A 22,615-nucleotide genomic window follows, 5' to 3' on the forward strand; every position below is an offset into this window, starting at 1 on the left:
CTAGAATGAAGTTCCTGGGACACTGTGGTAGGACCACAATGCTCTCAGCATAGGTCTAGCCATCAATCGTGACTCTCCCCGTGGAGGCTCCAGTCGGCGTTATTAGGTGGCCTCCAGCTATCCGGATTTCGAGTAGTCGGCTATGGTGTTGACCAAAGCGGTTACATTGTGAGCATGGATAAGAAGGACGGGGTCGGTGGTTCGTCGTCTTGCGTTAAGTTTTGGTCGTTGCGTCGGATCACGGCTGCGTCCACTTGCTCCGATGATGTTCCGTTGCGTCGTCAGGTCTGGTTTCGACGGAGAAGTGCTCTTGAGAAGGCGCTCTCTGGTAGGCACCGAGCTGGTACGTGATGATTCTTCAACTTCGGCATTTCGTCGCAGAGCAACCGAACCTCCATCGGTTGCTGCCCTTAGTTTTCCAGATAATGACTCGAGGGTCAGCCCCTAATAGGGTCGATGTAGTGCCGGTGCTGCTGCGAGATGCAGCGGCTTGGCGACGGTATTTGGGAAGGTCGTCGGGCTGTCCACTACGCTCCTGCGAGGTAGTCGGCGATGTCGCGTGAACGTTCGCGCCGTTGTGGACACGGCGCGTTGACGGCGAAACCGCGCCCCATCTGTTTGTCGATAATGGCAGAGACGGTAGGTGTGGCCGGCTTCACGGCAGTGGTAGAAGAGCGAGCGGCGGTCAGGGGCACGCCAAGCGTTGGTCTTCCTCTGAGCGTACAGGCGAGGCCAACAGGTGGTCCGTATAGCGTAGGTGGTGGCGGCGGCGTCTTGTGACGGTACTGCGGCTGTACGGCGTCTTGACGAGGGCGTGGAGATGCAGCGTTGCGTCGGGGTTCAGCAGCGTAGCTCACGGCTTGCGGCTGACAATGTGTTGGTTCGGACGTACCTAACGAGTGCTGTATTTCTTCTTGAACAATATTTTCTATTGAATCCACTTGAGGCTGGGACGACGTGAACATGCGGCGCAGCTCTTCGCGCACTGCCTAAGGTCTCGCGCAGGTCGTCTGAGTAGGGTGATTGAACATTTGCGTAGCCTGGCGTCGAGCGGCGACTAAATGACCGGTTGCGCATTTCCAGTGTCTTTTCATGTCTTTCCCTCCGAGCGAAATTTCTGGATGGTCTTGGATGGTTTCCTCATAAGTCCAGCGAAGAGCTTCTGCTTTGCTCCTCGCATGAGGTAGCGAACATTAAGCAGGGTGGAATATTGGGCGAGTTGGTGGAGTTTTTCGCACTGTTAGCCACGATACAACTAACAATCTTCTCCTCTGGAATGGCAGCGCATGCGTGGCGGAGCAGTCTGGTCATTTCTTCCGTGAAACGTGCCTCCTTGTCGTGCGGCAGCTCGACACAGATTAGAGGAGAGCCTTGGTCCTCTCCATACGGACGATACTGGTGAAGGTGGGCCAAAAACTGGAGCGGAAATTGTCCCGCATTGTCATGGTTGCCTTTTGCTTTTTGAATCGTGTCCTAGCGGCGTCCTCCAATGCGAAATAAACGCGCTATGCTTGTGGTCGTTGCTCCAGTGATGGAAAACGGCGACCCGGTGGTATGAACTACGATGCATACCGATATTAATTCAATCCCCTCTTGAAATGCTATGGCTATGTTGCACTGCATCCTTCCCGCGCATCCTTCTTGGCATTTGCTATCGCCCTCCTTCTGCCGATGCCGCATTCTTGCCCGCTTTCCACGATGCGTTGGGCCAGATAACTAAGTCGTATCCTAACACGCCTGTCTTGCTCTTTGGTGATTTTAACTTCCCATCTATCGCTTGGTCAAATCTCGCTTCCACACTATCAAAAAGTAACATGGCCAGTGAATTCGTCAACACGTGTCTTACATTTGGGTTATCGCAAGTTGTCAACAATCCCACTCGCACTACTGACCATTCGGATAACATTTTAGACTTAATATTAACTTCACACCCTGAAAACCTTTCCGATATCGCGTACCTGAATGGTCTCAGTGATCATAAGATACTGCATGCTACTTTTTCATGTCACATGTCCAATCCAACAAGAATAAAAAAACACTCACGCTTTATGACAGGGGCGACTACAACAGCATGTCCCAAGATTTAACAACCTTTTATGATAACTTTGAGGCGGACTTTCACCACCGTTCACTTGAAACTAACTGGTTGCTGTTTAAATCTGAATTTCTGCGCCTAGTTAAAAGATACGTTCCCACCATAACAATCAGTCAACGGAAACAATCTCCGTGGTTTAACACAACACTAAAACGTCTGAACAATAAAAAGAAACGTCTCTTTCGTTCTGCTAACTCCTCTCAATCTGACTTTCAGTGGCAGAAATACCACGCTGCGGTCAAGCAGTATGAGAAGCACGTCGCAGACGCCAAACGTGGCTTTTTTTCAACCACGCTGCCCTCCATGTTGCACACTAACCCGAAACGCTTCTGGCAATGCATTAATCCCCAGGTGTCTAGCAGTGTTTTTCTCCGTGACAGTGCTGGCTGCCCTGTTCCGGAATCTGAGACTGCTGATGCTCTAAACACTGCTTTCTGTTCTGTGTTCACTAATGCATGCCCCGAAATTCTTCCTCATTTGCCACCGTCTAATTACCCCCCCATGGAAAACATCACTTTCGACGCGAACGGCATTGTTACAATTATTGAGTCATTAAAAAATCCATCTTCGTGTGGCATTGATGGCATAAACGCTAAGGTATTAAAAACACCAAGCACATCACCAGTCTCTTCCTAAGGTTAATATTCCAGCAATCCCTCTGCACTGGATCTATCCCCTCTGACTGGAAAGTTGGTAAGATAATTCCCATTTTTAAAAAGGGCGACCGTACAAATCCTAGCAACTACCATCCCATTTCCCTCACCAGCGTTTGTTCTAAACTAATGGAGCACATCCTACATTCACACATTGCCAATTTTCTGTCATCTCTCCACTTCTTTCATCCTAACCAGCACGGGTTTCGCAAAGCTCACTCTTGCAATACTCAGCTCGCATTATTCCTGCATGATGTACATTCTAACCTGGATTTGAACATCGCCACCGACGCTCTTTTTTTGGACTTCGAAAAAGCCTTCGATAAAGTATCGCACATTCTTCTCATGCATAAAGTTTCGCACCTAAACCTACACCCCGACACAGTTAATTGGATACGTGAATTCTTGACCGATCGCCTTCAATTTGTTTCCACCAACTCATTTTCCTCGTCTCTATCTCCTGTTTTATCTGGTGTGCCGCAAGGCTCCGTACTTGGACCGCTACTCTTTCTCATATATATTAATGACCTTCCTGTTAATGTATCATCTAATATACGCCTTTTTGCAGATGACTGTGTTCTGTATCGTCCAATAACAAATTCCATAGACTCTTCCTCTCTCCAGGATGACCTCCTTAAAATCCAGGCGTGGTACAACCAATGGTACATGTCCCTCATCGTCAGTAAGTGCTCCCACGTGTCCTTTCATCGTCGCCGTAACTATGTAGCTCCTTCTTACTCTCTCAACAACAACACATTAACCCAATGCAAGACATTTAAATACCTAGGAGTACATATATCTAGTGATCTGTCCTGGGCCCATCATATTCTCCAACTAACTAATTCCTGCAATCGCCTATTAGGTTATCTACGCCGTAACCTATCATCAGCATCCCCTGCAGTCAAACTACTTGCATATAAAACGTTGATTCGATCCAAACTAGAATATGCCTCTGCTATTTATGACAATCACCAAGTTAATATAAACAATTCCCTTGAATCAGTCCAGAACCGCGCTGCCAGGTTCATTCTTTCCGATTATTCCTACAGATCAAGTGTATCCGCCCTAAAATCCCAGCTCTGCCTCCCCTCACTTTCTTCTCGCCGCAAGACTGCTCGTCTAATATTATTTTTTAGGTTTTTCCATTCGCTGCCTCCAGGAAACCAAATCATCATTCCTGCACATCGTTCCTCTCGCCACTCGCACCAAAATGCTGTATATCTACCACGTGCACATACGACCACCTACCAACGTTCATTTTTCCTGCATACTGCCGGAGAATGGAATGCCCTTCCATCCGATATCGCCCTCATCACCGACATTGCTCAATTCAAAGCTGCCATTGAAGACCATCTTTCAAGACATGAAACCTAACCAGACCCGCCAGTTTTTTCGTTCGCCCACCCCTCATGTAATGTCCCATGTGGGACCTTTGAGGTATTATGAATAAATGAATAAATGCGTCCAGCCAACTTTTCGCGTCTTCGACTGATCATCCACGGAATGTTGGCGGCTCTATGGGCTGCCGGAACACGATCGGTGTAGGAGAGACAGGGGTTGTCTACGGTCGTGATCACGGTCTTGGACTGCCTGGTGTTTCCGCGAAGGAGCACGTACTCTGGCTCTAGTCCATCCTGTCTGCGGCAAGTTCGACGATCCGGCTTGTCGTTAGCGTTGTCCTCTTGGCGGCTTGGGCTTTGTGGGGGCGTGAACCAAGCGGCACCTCCGCCAGATGTCATGTGGTCGTGACTTTGATGAAGGCAGCAGACGCTGTGTTCAAGACGAAACTGTTTATTTGAGTTAAATAGTGCCCGTGAAACGAAAAGTCAAACAACAAGCAATACATGCTGTGTATTGATATGGGCGAACAGAACGTCAGCCGCCGATAATCTGATCTGCGGTAAGGCGCGTCGGCATTTTTACATGCGGCATCGAACATTCGAGCATTATCGCTGGTGGCCGCGACAGTTCCACGATAAATTCAACTGTTCGGGTTTGTGCGCTCAAGCCTACCAGAAGATTCTGAAATAATCTCGAAGGTCCCCATACATTCGGGTGAGGCTTGCGCAAGGCAATGGTTATACGTGTAACGGACCAGTTACATAAATATAGCAAAAGAAGAGCGCGTAGAAATATCAATTGCAAAGGCAAGTAACTGTTAGAAGTATGTCTTCATGTATTATCATAATCGCTTTTGTAAGACTATACATATTTAGCTGGCCTTCTCCCATGATTCACTGCAACCGTGTCGCTCTATGAAGCTCTTGCCCACAAACATAATTCTGCTTGTACATTTGTCGAAGTGGAACGATTGCAAAGCTATAATCAAACATGATGTCGCTTCGCGCGAGTTTCGCTTTCGAGCGTTCACCTATGCTGTTCTAAGAAAACAACAATTCCTTTCGCCAAAGTAGCCGGCGGCCGCATTTCTCAGAGGTAGGCGAAGCAGTGCTCGCATGAACTAGGCCGCAACGATCGTTCTCCGGGTAAAAAGCACGCGGGCGCAACGTGGCAGCATTTCTCTTTCCAAAGAATCAGCGGGAAGTGAGGAGGCGAGCGTGGAGGAGTCCACCAAGTGGAAGCAAAGGGAAAGGGTACCAGGAGGCACGAAGGAAGAATCGATTTTCGAATGGGCGACTCTCTGGCGCCAACGGTTGGCGTGAGGAGGGGAGGAGACAGCGAACTCCCTCCGTTTCTCCGTTGAGCGGAATAGCGGAGGAGCGGGCTGGCTCATCTGTGTAAAGGGTTGGTAGAAAGACGAAGGGAAGAGCAAATGACACGATGAAGTTGGTCAGTCTATCTTGAGGCACGTTCTGGATGGCCTCTCCACAGCACAAGAGCGGAAACCTCGCAGCTGAACTATGAGCACACGAAGTGTGCGAGGAGGACTTTTCGAGCAAGGATATCTTACAAGCACGTCAGCACGGACGAACTAACTGCACTTGGGGAGAAGCTCACGTTAGGAAGACCCCGGACGGTCACGGCGGGTACAGCAGACGTCCCGTTGGGGAATGCCGCCGGTAGAAAACGCTAGCAGAATGGCTGCGAGTGGATCTCGGCTGTCTTTGGATATAGGCTTGCTTTGTTAGCAATGAAAGCAAGAGACTCCACCACGTGTCCGCGCACAGCCGCGGCATTTATTTCATTGCTGCTGGCCCTGCCGGCCACTTGGAGTGTGCAGGCGCATCGCGACGCGTCGGGCGCCGTCGTGCCGCTGACCGGCGTCGGTGGCTCGGAGGATGCGGAGCTTCTCTTTGCCGCCTGGCTGGACACAGCGCGCTGCAGGGCGGCCTGTCTTCAACAGGCGAGTGATTATCCTGTTTCAGTTTTTTTCTACTGCCTTTTTTTCCCAATGCTATCGAAAAAAGTGCCTCAATAGCTTATCGGTCGTTTCTCTTTTTTTTCTCTGCTAGCGGAAAGCTGCAAACGCGTTTCAAACAATTATTTCATTGATATAACGAATTTACGTAAACCTGAATACGTAGTGGGGATGAAAAGAAAGGCGGACATGCGGCATCTACATTCTCTGCTGCTGGGCACTTATTTTCAAGCGGTTGTAGCCTGGATATGGTGATAAAAACCACATTCATGATACAATCAAGAATCTTTTTATTGCTTTCAAGGTCAGAGCATGATCTCATTTCCTTCCATCCTTCCTGTACGTAGAGCTGACCGTACGTCAACCCCGAAGCCGAGATATATCAGTACGCTCTTCACTTCTTTAATAAACGCTTCATCAGTGCTTCAGTGCAGCTAACCTTGTGATGATACCGTCTCGATTCGAACAGAAGTTTGCTCCGCGAAGAAACACACTCTCTTTCTATAAACGCTTTGGACTCTTAAAGTAAATTTACCAACTTGCGACAACCAAGCTGTCGAACCTAACACGAACTGAACACCGTACCTGAACAGAGCGGTTATATAGAACTGAAGCGGTACTGTTAATCTAGGAACGTGCTACTCTGTTTTTTTATTAGATAGTCTTCAGGTGATTTTCGCACTTTTGTCTAGCGCTGGCTACTCTTTCTCACAGATGCTGGTATGCTGGTCTCACAGATGCAAGTTACAGCAACGAAAAAAAAACATACGTAAAAGATTAGCTAGGCAGAGTTCATATATACTTCATTTACATAAAAAGGGGTAAAACATACACACACAAGGTACAGTCTCGTCACATAACACTATAGTTCAGATAATATGTAATCGCACGAACACTGCATATGATATAAATAACACGAAACGTCCAGTCACATAAGTGTACTGAAAGTCGCAAATTCCGGTCATGGATACAAAATGACTTCGCACATGAAGCGACACATGCCACACAGTCAGGACAAAAAATATGCATGAAATCAGCTTTGGAAATTTTTTCTCAATAATTTCTGAGTATGTCACTTCTTTCAAGGAACTTTTTGACTGCTGCTAGTGCACGTTTTTGCAAGGTATGCATCGGCCATGGACCTAAGATTTTTCGTAGGCTGAAGGGCATACCGTCCAGTGCCATTAAATCTCTTACTAGTTGTTGTATTTCATCCTGATATCGTAGGCATTCTAATATATTATGTTTTATATCTTTATTCACGTGACCGCACGCGGATTCTGGACTCTCTGCTCGTGAAATTTTACGTAAAACAAGTTTTGTGTACCCGGTACCCAGCCGGAGGTGGTGCACCAGTGTTTCAATGGCCCTCCTAGCGTTGAACGTTAAAGAGAACCGGAATTGAAGAGTACGGTGAAAGCAAAATAGGTCTGAATGTCTAGAATTTCCATCAAACCATGTCGCTCTGCAAAGCCGAGCTGACATCTGTCGCAGTATGTGTTTTAATTCGCTTTTTGTCACAGGTATTCCTGACGTATTATTTTTTTATGTGCTCGTCCCGCTGCTTTCTCCACCGCAACACTGCCAGGGATATCGCAGTGGCCAGGTATCCACTGGAATAGTATTGCGTGGATTTGTTCACTTTTTTGTTTTTATTTGAACATACTGCAGGCTCTTCACGGCCCATGCAGGAGCGGATACAAGAATACAAACTAAACATCGAAAGAAAATACATAACGAAATAACAAGAAAGTGCAATGCCAACAGATCACAATTCAAACTCGACACACTGTATTATGTTCATAAAAGATTGAATGGTGTTACAGCACGCAATATTGTTATCTAGTTGATTCCAATGATGGATAGCTGACGGAAAAAGGGAATGTTTGTGAGCGTTAACACGACTGAAAGGTTGCTGGATTGACTTGGAATGGTTCAGTCGCAATGAGTGTTTAGGCGGGTCTAGCAGGTAATGAGATCGTGATATGCGGAATTGACCATGATATAATTGGTAAAGAAATTTTAGTCGCGAGATAATTCTGTGATGCCAAAGAGGTTTTAAATTTGCCCTTGCGAGCAAGCCTGCAGAACATAGATTGCCTCGAGAAGTCAGAATATACAAATCTAACTGCCAATTTTTGTATTCTTTCTATTTTATTAATGAGATGCTTTTGATGTGGACTCCAGATGAGATCGACGTACTCTAAACATGGTATAATTAGTGTTTTGTATGCATTAAGTTTAAGGTGTGGTGGTGCAGTGCGCAATTTTCTCCTCAGGAAGGATAGCTTCCTCTCGGCTTTACTACATATGGCTAAAACATGTGGTTCCCAGTTTAGGTTCGATGAGAGAGTAACGCCTAAGTATTTTACTTGGTCACTTTTGTCGATATTTGTGTTTCCTATAGTATATGTAAAGTTAAGGGGGTTGGTCTTATTTGTAAATGAAATGAAATGAGTTTTGGTTGTGCTTAATTTCATGCCCCAGGTATTGCACCAGGAATAAATCATTTGCAATGAATTGTTCAGATTAACTTGATCGTCTGAATTGTGTACGACTGTGTACACGACGCAGTCGTCGGCGAATAGTCGCCGACGACTATTCATATTTGTCAGTTCATTTAATGCTTCGTATATTAAAGCCGAATTTTGGAATTGACGTCATTTTGTAGTGACGATAAGGCTGCCTGTGGATCGCACAGGGTGACTCAATTATATGTTTGTGTTAATGAGTTGATGTATCGTAACACAGCCAATATTTCGAATAAGTCTGCTGCAGTTAATGATGTCGCGCAAGATAATTTAAAGGTCTTCATTTGGTCCCATTCTGGAATAATAAAGGCAGCCGTAGATGAATTGGTTTGGCAAGAACCGCCTGTATAAACTTGTATATAACCAGGATATCTGAGGATTATCTGGTATGTTGCCATTTGCTGTGCTGCTAGCATAAACATGTCTCGCTTGCGAATTATTCCTGCAATAGAAAGTTGAATCTTAGGGGCTACAAGTCGCCATGGTGAATGAGACTCATCTGAGCTCCAAAATTCATATCTTGGTAAGAGGTTTTCGTGCTCTTCAACGATCGTATTTATGCTAGCTTGGTTTCTCTCAGTTGTGCCACTGCTGGGGTGGTGTTTCTACGGTGTACTGAGACACGGAAGTAGTGTCGGCAAGATTTTACTGCTCTCAACACAGGAAAAGGGGGTGTCGTAACTCTTGAATTGCCAAGGCGCTCGAGGTTGCTCGAGCAAATCCTGAGCACAGTCTCGGGCCTCTAGCTATTATTCGCTGAAGCCTCTCTTCGGAGGAGCGAGAAAGCCTGTGCATAACTGGTGAAGAATATCAGTCCATTATATGCTGTCAGTAGTGACGACACTGACCCACCCCATGTTGTGCCTGCAACATGTAAAAGAACATTAATTATTGTGTTTACTTGTTCTTACTTAAAGGGATTTTATATGACCATTCCAAGAAAGTTGTCTGTCGACAGTAACACCCAGGCACTTGTGTTGCTTTACTATAGTCAGAGGCTGCCGCTCAAGATACAGCTGAAAGTCCTTTAGATGTTTTCTGGTGAAATGTAGTACAGACGTCTTAGCATGAGGCAGTTTCCTTCCTCTTTCCTTTATGAATTTGCCTACAATGTCCAGGCCGTCCAGCAAATATGTTTTAACATGTCTGGTGCATGAACCGGAGGCCCAAATACAGATATCGTCTGCGTATAGTGAGTAATGAATTCCTGGTGGGAATCTGCGTGGTAATTCCGCCATGACACAATTAAACAAAAGTGGACTTAACACACTTCTTTGTGGGACTCTTGACTGAGACAATGATGAGAACTTTTTTCTTGGCTTGTTTCAATAAATACTGTTCTGTCTCAAAAAATCAGCTATCCACCGCAGTGTCCGTCCAGAGACTCCCAAATCTTAGCAGCCACTCTAAACATGTATATGACTGACGCTCCCGAAAGCTCGTTTAATGTCTAAAATATCGCTACAGTTCAATTTTTTTCAGCTCGTTCGTGTTCGACACAAGTAACAATATCTAAAATTGCATCCATAGTGCCCCGCCTTCTTCAAAACACACTCGGTGGCAAGTTAACTTGGCAGTGGAGCGAAGGCTACGGAGGCGCGGCATCTGAACATTTGTGTTGCCACGGCAGCTTGCCGCCGATTTCAGTTCCAGTTTCAGTTTTGCTTGCTTGCGGCATACGTCGACAATTTGGGCTGAAGATACCTTGCCCCACCATACACATTGCAGATAACTTGCTTGGTCTGTTTTGACAGCCATTTTCTGTCACATTTCGAGTATCTCTTTCTCGGAAAACGAAACGGCAAGTCTACGGCCGCACATAGTCCAGCCGGCATCGGGGACGCCACGATTAGTGCGGGAACAGGCGTGCGGAAAACCTGGGGCTGTCAAAGAAATAAAAAAAAGAAATAATTTAGGTGCACATTATTTTTTCCACCAACGGCCTCCCGTACTTCTTGGATATTTATAAAGAAGAAAGCTTCATTTATTCGAGCTAGGTTTAGCAAGCTCATGATCGCTTGTGCAGAGGGCACGAAACCCCTCTGCGCAAGCGCATCTCGCCCAATCAGCCATTTCGACTGTAGGAATAATCGAGAAAAATAAAATAAATCACGAAAAGCTTCGGGTTTGAAGGAGAATTGATCCCAGGCCATCCGCGTGCAAAGCAGGCGTTCTACCTCAGGGCTACGCTATTTTTTGAAACTCCTCGGGAAAAAATACTATACTGCCACGCGCGCTTCTTTTGCTGTGTTTTTATAACTGGTCCGTTGCACGTGTGATCGCTGTCTTGCGCGGGCCGCGCCAGAATGTCTCGGATCATACCAGATTGTAATAGATCATTTTGTTAAGATTGCGCACATGACTCGAATAGTGAAGAATATTCCAGAGCTTGCGCAACCACCAGTAATAAGTCTGGAAAGTTCGATGCGTGATGTATAAAAGACGGCTCGTCCCAGCGATGAGCAGTTTTATCGACGGCCGACGCTCTCTTCGCCGCTATCAGTGTACGATGTGTATTGATGTAGTTTGACTTTCAGTTTCCCGGCCAGAAGTTCGCCCAAATAAAGAGTTTCATTTTGGTTACGCCGGCTGCTGCACTCGTCGACATCACGACCCCGTGATATCTGGTGGAGGTGCTGGCTACGTTCATGTTCCGGACGCCCCCGTCAAGCCGTGAACCCAGCCCCATTCGTGAAGAAGACACCGATACCATCAGGGACAGTCGAGCAAGCCGAAGACTGAAGGAACTGCCCCCTAAACTTGGACCCCTACCGGGAAAGCCAAGCGCCACGACGACGAGGACAACGGGCACGATGAAAGCCGCAGTGTCCCCTGCAGCTGTCGTGATGCAGCTGCCCAGAGAGCCGCCGACCTTCCATGGATCGCCAAGCGATGACCCCGAAACCTGGCTGGAGACGTTCGAATAGGTCTCAGCATTGAACAACTGGAACACAGAGGACAAGCTGCGCCACGTGTACTTCTACCGGCGAAACCCGGCAAGGACTTGGTTCGAGAATCGGGAATCCACTCTTCGAACCTGGGACATCTTTCGCAGCGCTTTCTTGGAAACGTTGACAACCGCCGTCCGAAAGGAAAGGGCCGCAGGCTTGCTGGAGACACGGATGCAACTCCCGAACGAAAGTGTCACCATCTTCGCGGAACAAATGACTTGACTATTCCTCCACGCTGACCCTGCCATGACCGAGGAGAAAGTCCGTTTCCTCCTGCGAGGAGTAAAGCAAGAGCTCTTCGCTGGGCTGATGCGGAACCCCCCGACCATCGAGAAGACGCTGGAAATGCGAACCCATCAGTACAATCGCCGATCGATTGAAGACAGCCCAGCTGTTCAGTCAGCCCTGCGCTCCGACTACCTGCGCGAAACGATCCGAGCGATCGTGCGCGAGGAACTGCGCAAGCTGTTATCCTCTGCATAGCCTCAAGTGGACTCGATCGCAGAGGTCGTTCGATCAGAAATCCAGCAGTCGCTGGGCAACCTTGAACCGCCACTTTGAACCTTGAACCCCCTCCTCGCCCGCGTAGAGACGCCGCTCCGCTGCAGCAGTTCAGCCGCCAGGCACCACCGCCGCCACCACCAACGTCAAGCCGCCCGCCAGCCGGCTAGCGATACCCGCCAAGGAAGACCAACGTGTGGCGCGGCCCCGACCACCGCCCACTCTGCTACCATTGCGGAGAAGCTGGCCACACCTACCGCCGCTGCCAGTACCGAAAGATGGCACTACGTGGGTTCGCCATTGACACGCCGCGTCCACAGCAAGGTGAACGACCACGCGACATCGCCGACTACTTGCAGGAGCGCAATGCGCACCCCGACAACCTTCCCGTTCACCGTCGCCAAGCCGCTACGTCTCTCCCCAACGCCGACCATGCACTGGCCCAACTCGGGGCCGGTCACCTAGACCGTATCCGGAAACCTAAGGGCAGCAACCGATGGAGCTGCGGTTGCTGTACGACGAAATACCGAGGATCCTCCGCTTCCGTCGACGACGCCGCGACGAAATCTAATTAACACTCCGAGAGCCGAATGGAGCCCTGGCATCGAAACTTCGCGGCCCGAAGAAGACCTGATGATGGAACGGGGAAGCAGCAGAAGAAACTGACGTAGCCGTGACCCGACGCCATGACCTAAATGCAGCACGAGACGACGAACTAGCGACCTCGACGTTCTTATCGACGGCCACAGCGTCACATCTCTCGTCGACACCGGCGCCGACTATTCTGTCATCAGTGGACCATTCGCCACGAAGCCGAAGAAATTAGGACAGCCTGGGAAGCTCCCGAAATCCGGACAGCTGCAGGTCATCTAATAACGCCGGAGGGAATCTGCACACCTACAACCGGATTTATCCCGCGAACTTTGTTGTGCTGCAGCGTTGCTCGAGAGATGACATCCTTGGAATGGACTTCTTAAGCCTTCATGGTGAATTCCTTGACCTAAGATCCAAGTCGACAACACTATTCACAGAAAAAGCACTACTGCCGCACATTCCACCAGAAAGCACGCCTTGCATGTGCTGGACACGGAGAAAGAAAGACAGGAGGGGAAACCCCAGGCCGGCGCCAGCGCGAGCGCGCGCCGCGATAACGTCACCCTGGGAGAGGAGGTTGGCGAACGTGCGCGCAGCGCGCCTTGCGGTAACGCAAGAACTACGTGGCCCTCTCCGCCCTCCCCCCCCCCCCCCGCGGTATGAGAGGCGCCCGCGGTCTCCGACGGCAACCGGGTGTCGTCTGCTACATCTGCTACTGGCCGACTGCACTACGCTTCCGGAAGCAGTCTTTCGCCAGCGTGGTTTGCCGAAAGGAAATAAAGCGCGGGCAGAGCATCTTGGTGCCAATATGTTTTATTATTTATATTCTAGATCAGATGCTTTTCAGGCCGCAACAAAAGAAATAAACTGGGAAACTAAGCAGACGATCTGCATTAGTAGCCAGGCGCGTGCCGGAAATCACGCATAGTGTAGCTCGGCGATCGATATCCAAGTTCTTCGATATAACGAAAGACAAGCATTTGTTCAATCTCATTAACGTGCGTGATGAAGAAATGCCGATAAGTGCAATACAGAACTGTTGCGCGCGGAAAGAAAACGCACATTTCCCGAGCACGATTGGGCAGACGTGAACCGCCGGAACAGCAGAGTAACGCCTACCGCTCGCTTTGAGCAGTGCTAATCAATACTTCGTAAGTACGCCAGTCTTTGTGCTGCTATGTAGTTGTTCACTTCGTAAGCGTTTGCTAATAATCGCAATGAGGCGCAGATGGTTCGTACCCAACTTCAAATGCGCATACAAGTCCTGCGCGGAAAACATTCGAACTTTGGACGCTCCATCTGATCGTGAACACATGCAAGAATGGGCGAGAGCTATCGGAAGAGATGATCGAGAACCGACAGCTAGCGACTACGTCTACCAAACGCATTTTCGCAGCGGAATCTTCAGGAAGCGTGATACTACGCTAAGCTCGGTTGCTCAGATATCTTCGACCAGCCCAAGTGGCTCCATCGAGTGGTACGTCGCATTTTTTAGGAAGTTTCACCTGACTTGTGCCGAACAAACAAACCAAGAATCGGCCGGAAGATCCCTGAAATTACCGATAAAAGCAGCGCCAAACGAGCGAAGCAGAGTGCCCGTTACGAGCCAGAAGTTCTCGGCAAACATTGTAACAACCTCCAAACGGCTTCAAATTTCCAGGTAAGCTCCGTCGAGAATAAAGTGTGGCGCGTAGCTTTTCATATTGCTTTGTTTTAGCTCTACATTTAAGAACCGTTATCACGAAGTTCCAAAACAACACAGTTGCCTGAAGAACGTGAACACGTGAGAATTGCTGTTTCATCTGTTCATGCAAGAAACTCCGTTAGGCACGTTTTTTTTTTCACTAGCGTATATTTCGCGCCATTTTCAAACACATTATATGTTTGCTGCTCAACGCAAACCTCGTGCTGCAAACCTCGCGCATGCGCAGCACGGCTCATGAGGATCCACGCGAAATTGGCTCCGGCTAGGCAAGTCTAGCTAGCGCTACAAAAATCAAAAATAGGGACGTGTATCCTCTCCCGCGTATAGAAGACGCCCTGCATCGACTCCACAGCGCGATGTACTTTTTGTCGATGGACCTCAAAACCGGCTACTGGCAAATAGAAGTCGACTAGGGAGATCGAGAGAACACTGCCTTTATAACACCAGACGGCCTCTTCGAGTTCAACCTCATGCCCTTCGTTCTTTGCTTGGCGCCTGCGACTTTCCAAAGCGCTTATGGATACACTACTGGCAGGCTTAAAGTGGCAAACTTTCCTCATGTACTTGGACCACGTCGTTCTGTTTGCCTCAGCCCTCGACGAGCATCTCCGGCGCCTTGAAGCTGTACTTCAAGCCGATCCAGAACTCAAGGGTCTTGTGAAATACCTCGAGGGCAAGGCCACCGTTGTTCCATAGGTATTCAAGCGAGGGCTCGCATCGTTTTTCTTGCGGAATGGCGTTCTCCTAAAGAAAAGCTTCTCGCCACTCCGGGCAACTGCCTCCTCGAAGTACCTTCGACGTGCTTGGTTGGAATACGGGCGTGTAACGTAGACAAGGATTTAATAACACACGGACAGGCGCTTGTCCGTGTGTTACTAAGTCTTCGTCTACGTTACGCGCTCGTACTTGAAGCAAGCAGAATGAATCACCAACTAGCCCAGTCAGCCATTTTGACAAGTTATGTATCTTCAGCATTACGTCCAGAGGTTCTGGAAGCTTTACACGACGTCCCGAAGGCTGGACACCTCGGTGTTTTACGCACGCGCGCGATAATACAAGAAAAGTAATACTGGCCTCGCCTCACTGCTGGCGTCACCCTCTACGCAAAGAATTGCCGAGATTGTCAGCGACGGAAGACACCGCCGACAAGACCAGCCGGACTTCATCAGCCGATCGAGCCACCTCGCCGGCCGTTTCAGCAAATCGGGATGGACTTACAGGGGCCGTTCCCGACATCCACTTCCAGAAACAAATGGATCGTCGTAGCTACCGACTTCGTCACCCGCTACGCCGAGCCGAGGGCCCAGACCAAAGGAAGTGCCGCCGACTTGGCCAAGTTCTTCGTTGAGAACATCGTCCTGCATCATGGCGGCCCAGAGGTCCTCATTACTGACAGAGGTGCGGCCTTTACGGCGGAGCTAGCTCAGGCAATCTTGAGATACAGCCAGACAAGTCACCGCCGGGCCACCGCCTACTACCCTCAGACCAATGGCCCCACAGAGCGTCTAAACAAGACCAATCGCCGACATGCTGGCCATGTATGTCGACGTCGAGCACAAGACGTGGGATGCCATCCTTCCGTACGTGACCTTCGCATACAACACGGCAGTACAAGAAACCACGCAGCTGTCGCTATACAAGTTGTTCTACGGAAGGAGCCCGGCAACGACGCTCGACGCAATGCTGCCAGCTAGCACTGACGAAGGCAATCTCGACGTCGTCACTTATTTGCAACATGCTGATGAAGCTCGACAGCTCGCCCGCGTGCGTATCAAGAACCAGCAGAGGATCGACAGCCGTTACTATAATCCATGCTTATTGTAACTGCGCAAAAAACGGACGGAAACACGAAGGACGAGAAAAGGACAAACAAGCGCAGTTTGTCCTTTTCTCGCCCTTCCTGTTTCCGTCCGTTTTTTGCGCAGTTACAATAAGCATGGATCATTACCAACTAGCCCAACTTACCACTCTTCTGTTACTATAATCTTCGGCGATGCCGCATAGAATACCAGCCCGGCGACCGTGTTTGGATCTGGACGCCGATAGGCCGACGTGGACTCAGTGAAAAACTTCTTCGGCGATATTTCGAGCCCTGCAAGGTGCTTCGACGTCTCGGCGCCCCAGACGACGAGGTCATCGCGGACGGCATTATGAACTCCCAACGACGCCGCACACGACCTGAAGTCGTCCATGTCGTGCGCCTTAAGCCGTTCTTTATGCTTTAGCGAACCTGTAGACTCTACTTTTACAGCGAATGCTGTTATCAGCTCACTACGGCAGTGGGGTAGTTGTCCGCCGCCGCCGCCGGTGTCCGTAACCACTATCACGCGAAATAAGAAAAAATGAAATGACAAAAAAATTCGAGAAACGTCGGCCGATCATCTGATTACCGTCATCAACCAAACAATAACACCACTAACAACTGGTAAGGTTCCGACGTCGCTATTCAAGATAAGCGATGGCGTCAACCTGGGCGACAGACACCAGCGGTGGTGACTGTTAGCTTCCATCCACCACCTACCTAGCCATTTGTAAGCAGCCACTCTGTGCCATGGCTCTATTGACAGTGATGGTGTTTGAGGCCTTTATATATTACAGCGAAAGCTGTTATGAGATCACAAAAGCCGATTTTGGCACCGTAGTTATACGCCGCCGCCGGTGTCCATCACCGCTATCGCAAGAAACAAGAAAAACATAAATGAGAAAAAAATTCAAGGAATGGAGGTGACTTGAACCCGAGCCCTCTGCGTGGAAGACGAGTATTCTAACCCAGAGCCATGCTGGTGCTTGAAACAACTTCGGAAAAACACACTATACATGTGTCATGTCGGTCAAGGAATCGTGTTAACTTGTGTATTATAGCGTCGTGGAAGAGAAAAATAACAACCAGGTGTCGCACAATATGAATTGCGCAAGGAATGGGTCACTGAAGGCTTCCAACCCATTATAAAAGACTCAGCCACAATTCTTCATCGTCATCAGCCACAGTACAACAAAGGGCGCATAATGACTTAAAGATTGGTAGCGGGTACCTCGCTTATCTGCAGAATGACGAATAATGGCATAGTGGGTGCTTCCCTACTTCACGAAAGATACGGTGGCTTATGGCGCAGTGTGTGCCTTGCATGTGTACTTGTATTAGTTGCCCCAAGATAGTCCTGGAAAGGCCACTCTTCCATCTTTCGCTGTGACTGTGCTGCGTGTTCTGCGTAGGCCTGGCGATATTTTGCTTTGCTGTCGTAATTTATTTGTGTAGGCACTTGTTTTTCCCCCTTCTAGTTTCTGTCACAAGCATCGGGACGATGTTTTTCAGAAGGGGGCAATGCCACGCGCGCTTCTTTTGCTATGTTTTTGTAACTGGTCCGTTGTATGTGTAATCGTTGTCTTGCCCGGGTCGCGCGAGAATATCTGGGAACATTCCAGCATGTAGTTGATCATTTTGTCAAGATTGCGCACATGACGCGAATAGTCAAGCAAATTCCAGAGCTTGCGCAACCACCAGTAATAGGGCTCGAAAGTTCGATGCGTGATGTATAAAAGAGGCGCGTCCAAGCCATGATCAGTTTTTCGACGGCCGACGCTCTGTTCACCGCAATCAGTGTACAGTATGTGTTGCTACGGTTTGACTTTCAGTTTCCCGGCCACAAGTTCGGCCAAATAAAGAGTTTCATCTTGGACACGCCGAGTGCTCCCTTGGTCGGCGTCACGACCCCGTGACTATATGAATATATGAATGTCATGTAGTGGAAAGAGTCTTACACTATAATATATTTCGTGGCAGAAGCGTAGAATCGCTCCAGGCGTCAAGACGTGAATTGCGCAATGAGTGGGTGTTTTATAGTCCGACCCATTGCAAAGCGCTCAGACATATTTAACCATCATCAGCAGCAAACGCATCAACAAAGTATCAACGCATCAACAAACGCATCAACGTGCACGTAATGCAGCTGCGAAGGTTCGCGTGCTGCCTTACGTACGCGTAGTGGGCCCTTCGCTAATTCGCCAAAGGAAGAATCATGGCGTAGTGGGCACTAGACAACTGTACTTGCAGTAGGTATTCTAGCAGACTTTCAAACGGCCAATGATACCCGCACAGTCGTTAGTTTGCTTACGGCACAGCTGAGGCATGCACCGAGAACCGAAGCCAGTCTAGTAATTGAGAAGGTGATGCCCACGGGTCCCGATTACGCTATCGCGTGCTACTCTTGAAGGCGAAGATTTAAAACCAGCATCGCAGCTGTGTTCGGACGCCTTGGTGTGCGCAAACTTCGGGCAGAGCAGGGATTCCGATGCCGCTCCCAGCAAACTGGTGAAACCTTCACCAGCTACATAGAGGACATTCTTCCGCCCCCCCCCCCCCCCCGAAATTCGTCCAGCCTTCTATATGCCTGGGCAACTTTTTTTTTCTTTTTGCCGTGGAAAGACTTTCTTTCGTACATTTAGGCTTTGGGCCCCCCCCCCCCCCCGAAAAAAAATCTTGGCTACGTGCCTGCGATGATGTGTTTCAAATGCTGCTCACGAAGAGCGCTGCCACTGTCTCTCAACTCATCGAGCTTTTCCAGAGCTTCGACGAGCTCCGAAGACAGCGTCTTCTCACGCGGTGCCAGCACGGCTCGGACGACACCATCTCGAGCATGGCTACCGCTCCTGACCTCGAGTCACTGCTGTCCCAGATGAATGAGTTCGTCCGCGCTGAGATCACTCGCATGGTTTCTCTGCTATCACCAGCCGGGCAACCACCGGCACCTTTGCCAGCAAACATTCGCCAGGTGGCTCAAGAGCAAGTTGCGCGGCTCTGCCTTATGCCCGTGACACTCCGCAGGGTCCGACCCCTGTTTTGTGTGCCGAGTTAAATGCGCCTCTAGGCTATGCTGAAGTTACCGCACGGCCACGATCTGAGACCTTTGGGTCATTACCGTCAGCTGTGCCAGTGCGGGAAACTCTCCGCTTCGATCAGGCAATGCTCCTAGAGTAGTGGCCAATGGCGCACTCTCGACAACCGGACAATCTGTTTTGTGTGTGGCCTGACAGGCCACATCGCGCGATATTGCCGTCGGCGCGTACCTCCCTACCACCAGAGCTACGAACCTGACCAGTACGTGTCACCGCGCCCATCGTTCTCAGCATCTCGGAAACACGGGCAGATGTCTTCTTACACCGACCACCGCCCTCCTGTTAACCGCCGCTCGCTGTCACCGATGCGTCGTCGTTCATCTTCGCCGGAGCAGGAAAACTCATTACCGCAGTTCCAGAGGCAGGATCTGCGTCACCTGCCAAAAGACCAAGGCCTCTCACATCACCGGCGAATGTTATTGACGTATCTGTGGACGGCGTCGCTGCACTCGCCCTTGTCGACGCTGATGCCGCAGTTTCAGTTATGAGTTCCAGACTCTGCCGCTTCCTAAAGAAAGTTACGACGCCGCTATCGAACATATCGCTTCGCACAGCCAGCGCAGACCCCATCACGCCGGCCGCTACATGTACTGCTAGCGTTGTGATTACGTCATCGAATTGTTAGTACTGCATTTCTGCTCCCACCACCACATTTTGGGTTGGGACTTTATCTCCGCTAATAAGACCGTCATCGACTGCTCTCACGCTGAGGTGGCATTTGTAGTGCTTTGCGACACCCCGTTGTTTGACGCTCGTGAAACCGAGGACAAACAAGTTGTTGCCGAAGACGTTTCAATACCGGCGCACTCTTTTGCCTTTACCACAATGTCCTGCAAACAATATGGCAGAGCCGAATGCCCTTTTTACGCCATGTGCCATTTCCCCCGTCGCAAATGCTCCCCGTTGTGTCTGGTGGCACGCATTTCCAAAAGGGCAAAAGCAACTTCTGTCACAAATTTCCAAAAGGGCAAAAGCCCTTTGGAAATTCGTGGCGGCATCAGCAGACTGCTCGTCTCGAACCTGCTCTCGTGTCCTTTGAGACTGCTTCGTGGCCAGTTCGTCGGGCGTGTCCACAGTGTGGATCCTTCTGCCATGATTTACATGCTAACTGGTTCTACCGCCGAACACGAAGCCGCCGGAGTGACCTATGACTCCTCGCAGCAGACTACTACGCCTGACGTGCTGACAGCTCCATCGCCGACACGTTAACCGTTTCTCAGCGCACTCAGCTTCTACACCTCCTCGACATGTTTCATTCTTCCTTTGACTGCATGCTTCCCTCGGCCGCACGTCAGCTGTAAGTCCCCGCATCGAAACGGATACCAATGCACCGCTGCGACAGACCTTATCGTGTGTCCGCGACAGAGCGCCAGGTTATCGACGACCAAGTAGCTGACATGCTTAAACGTGATGTCATCCTGCCTTCGAATAGCCCCTGGGCTTCTCCAGTTGTTGTCATTAAGAAGGATGGGTCAATTCGCTTCTGTGTTGATTACCGTCGTCTTAACAAGATAACTCGAAGAGACGTTTACCCCATCCCGAGAATTGACAATGCCCTTGACTGCCTCCAAGGCGCGGAGTGCTTCTCTTCTATCTACTTACGGAGCGCCTATTGGCAAGTCCCCATGGCACCTCACGAGCAACCTAAAACGGTTTTCATGAGACCTGATGGCCTTCATGAATTCCGTGTCATGCCTTTCGGTCTTTGCACGTGCCCGCCACATTCGAGCGGATGATGGTCAATCTTTTGCGCAGTGAAAAACGTGCCTGTGCTACTTAGATGACGTAGTTATATTTTCACCCGATTTTCCCACGTATCCCTGCAGGCTAGAGGAAGTACTGCACTGCTTAACTGACGCCGGCTTTCACCTCAACCTGAAGAAATGCCGCTTTGGCGCACGTCAGCTCGCCATCCTCGGCCATGTTGTGTCCAAAGATGGTACTCCCGACAACGCCAACCTATGAGCAGTTGCTGACTTTCATCGACCTGCGTCTCTAAAAGAGCTTCGCACCTTCCTTGGCCTCTGCTTCTACTTTCGCCGCTTCATTCGGAATTTTTTGACCAACACCACTCTCTTAAATCAGGTCCTTCGATGCGACTCCAAAAGTTACGTTTGGTCGCCCGCCTATGACGATGCTTTCCAAGGGCTGCGCCGTCTGTTTACCTCACGGCCAATCCTGCATCACTGCGACCCTCCTATTCCGACTGAGGTACAGACAGACGCCGGCGATGTTGGACTCCGCGCCATGCTAGCGCAGCGGAAATTGGAATTCCAAGAGTACGTCGTCGCATACGCACGCCGTATTCTCACTAAAGCCGAGACGAATTCTTTTGTTGCGGAGAAGGAATAGGGAGTTTTTGGACAGGGGCCCCAATCGCTTTGGGGCCCCAAAGAAATAGCGTCGATGTCACTACGCATGCGGAAGACCCAGACAGCGTTTGGGTATTGCGTTGGGGACGCTATTTCTCGAATTTAGCGGGAGCCCCAAAGCCTGCCCCAAATGCTTTACGTCAAACAAACATGACGGCAGCCAATGAAGCGATGGTTTTTGACCAAGACTAGAGTGACCTCAAATAGGGGGAGTGTCCAAAGCGCCGTAGACCCTATTCGAAAACTCTTTACACCGGCTTGACACAAAGCGAGCAACCGCAAAGGGCTTTGGGGCCCCTATTCCAAAACTCTCTAATTTCTGGCCATAATTTGGGCTCTTGGTAAATTTATACCGTACCTATATGGCGGCCTCTTCGACGTAGTCACAGATCACTATGCGCTTTGCTCTGTGTCAACGAAAAGCGCTGGCTGCCTATCTGCCATGGTCGAAATACTTTCTTTCCCAGCAGGCTGCGGCATGGCGTCTGAGCAACGCAAGAATACCTGGATCAGCGCCCTTCGGCGATTCCTTTCCGATCCGTCGAGTTTCCCTTCAGCTTCTCGAGTATTGCACCGTCAAGCTTCTCAATTTGAGATCCGCGATGGCCTCCTTTATGGCCGGAACTACATATCTTACGGCCTCAAGTGGTTACTAGTCATGCCTCGCCCATTGGCGTGCGCACCGGGGGGCAGGGGTGGGGGCGCCCCCCCCCCCTCTAGTCACCCATGAGGGGGGGGGCGCAAAATTTACCCCCTAGTCACCTAAGAAGGGGGGGTGCAAAATCTGCCTCGTACATTGACTTAGTAAGGGGGGGGCGCTGCGATGAACAATCTCCCCCCCCCTGGTGGGGAGCCCTGCGCACGCCTATGGGCCCTCGCCATCTTCGAGCTCAAATATGTCCAGCCTTCCACGCTGACCCACAGTGCGCACGTCCCTTTAAAAACAGATTTAGACAGTCTACAGATTCTCTAAAGATGGCTTTAGACAGTTTAAATCTTGT

Source organism: Rhipicephalus sanguineus, unplaced genomic scaffold, assembly GCF_013339695.2.
Source record: "Rhipicephalus sanguineus isolate Rsan-2018 unplaced genomic scaffold, BIME_Rsan_1.4 Seq10031, whole genome shotgun sequence".
Lineage (NCBI taxonomy): Eukaryota > Metazoa > Arthropoda > Arachnida > Ixodida > Ixodidae > Rhipicephalus > Rhipicephalus sanguineus.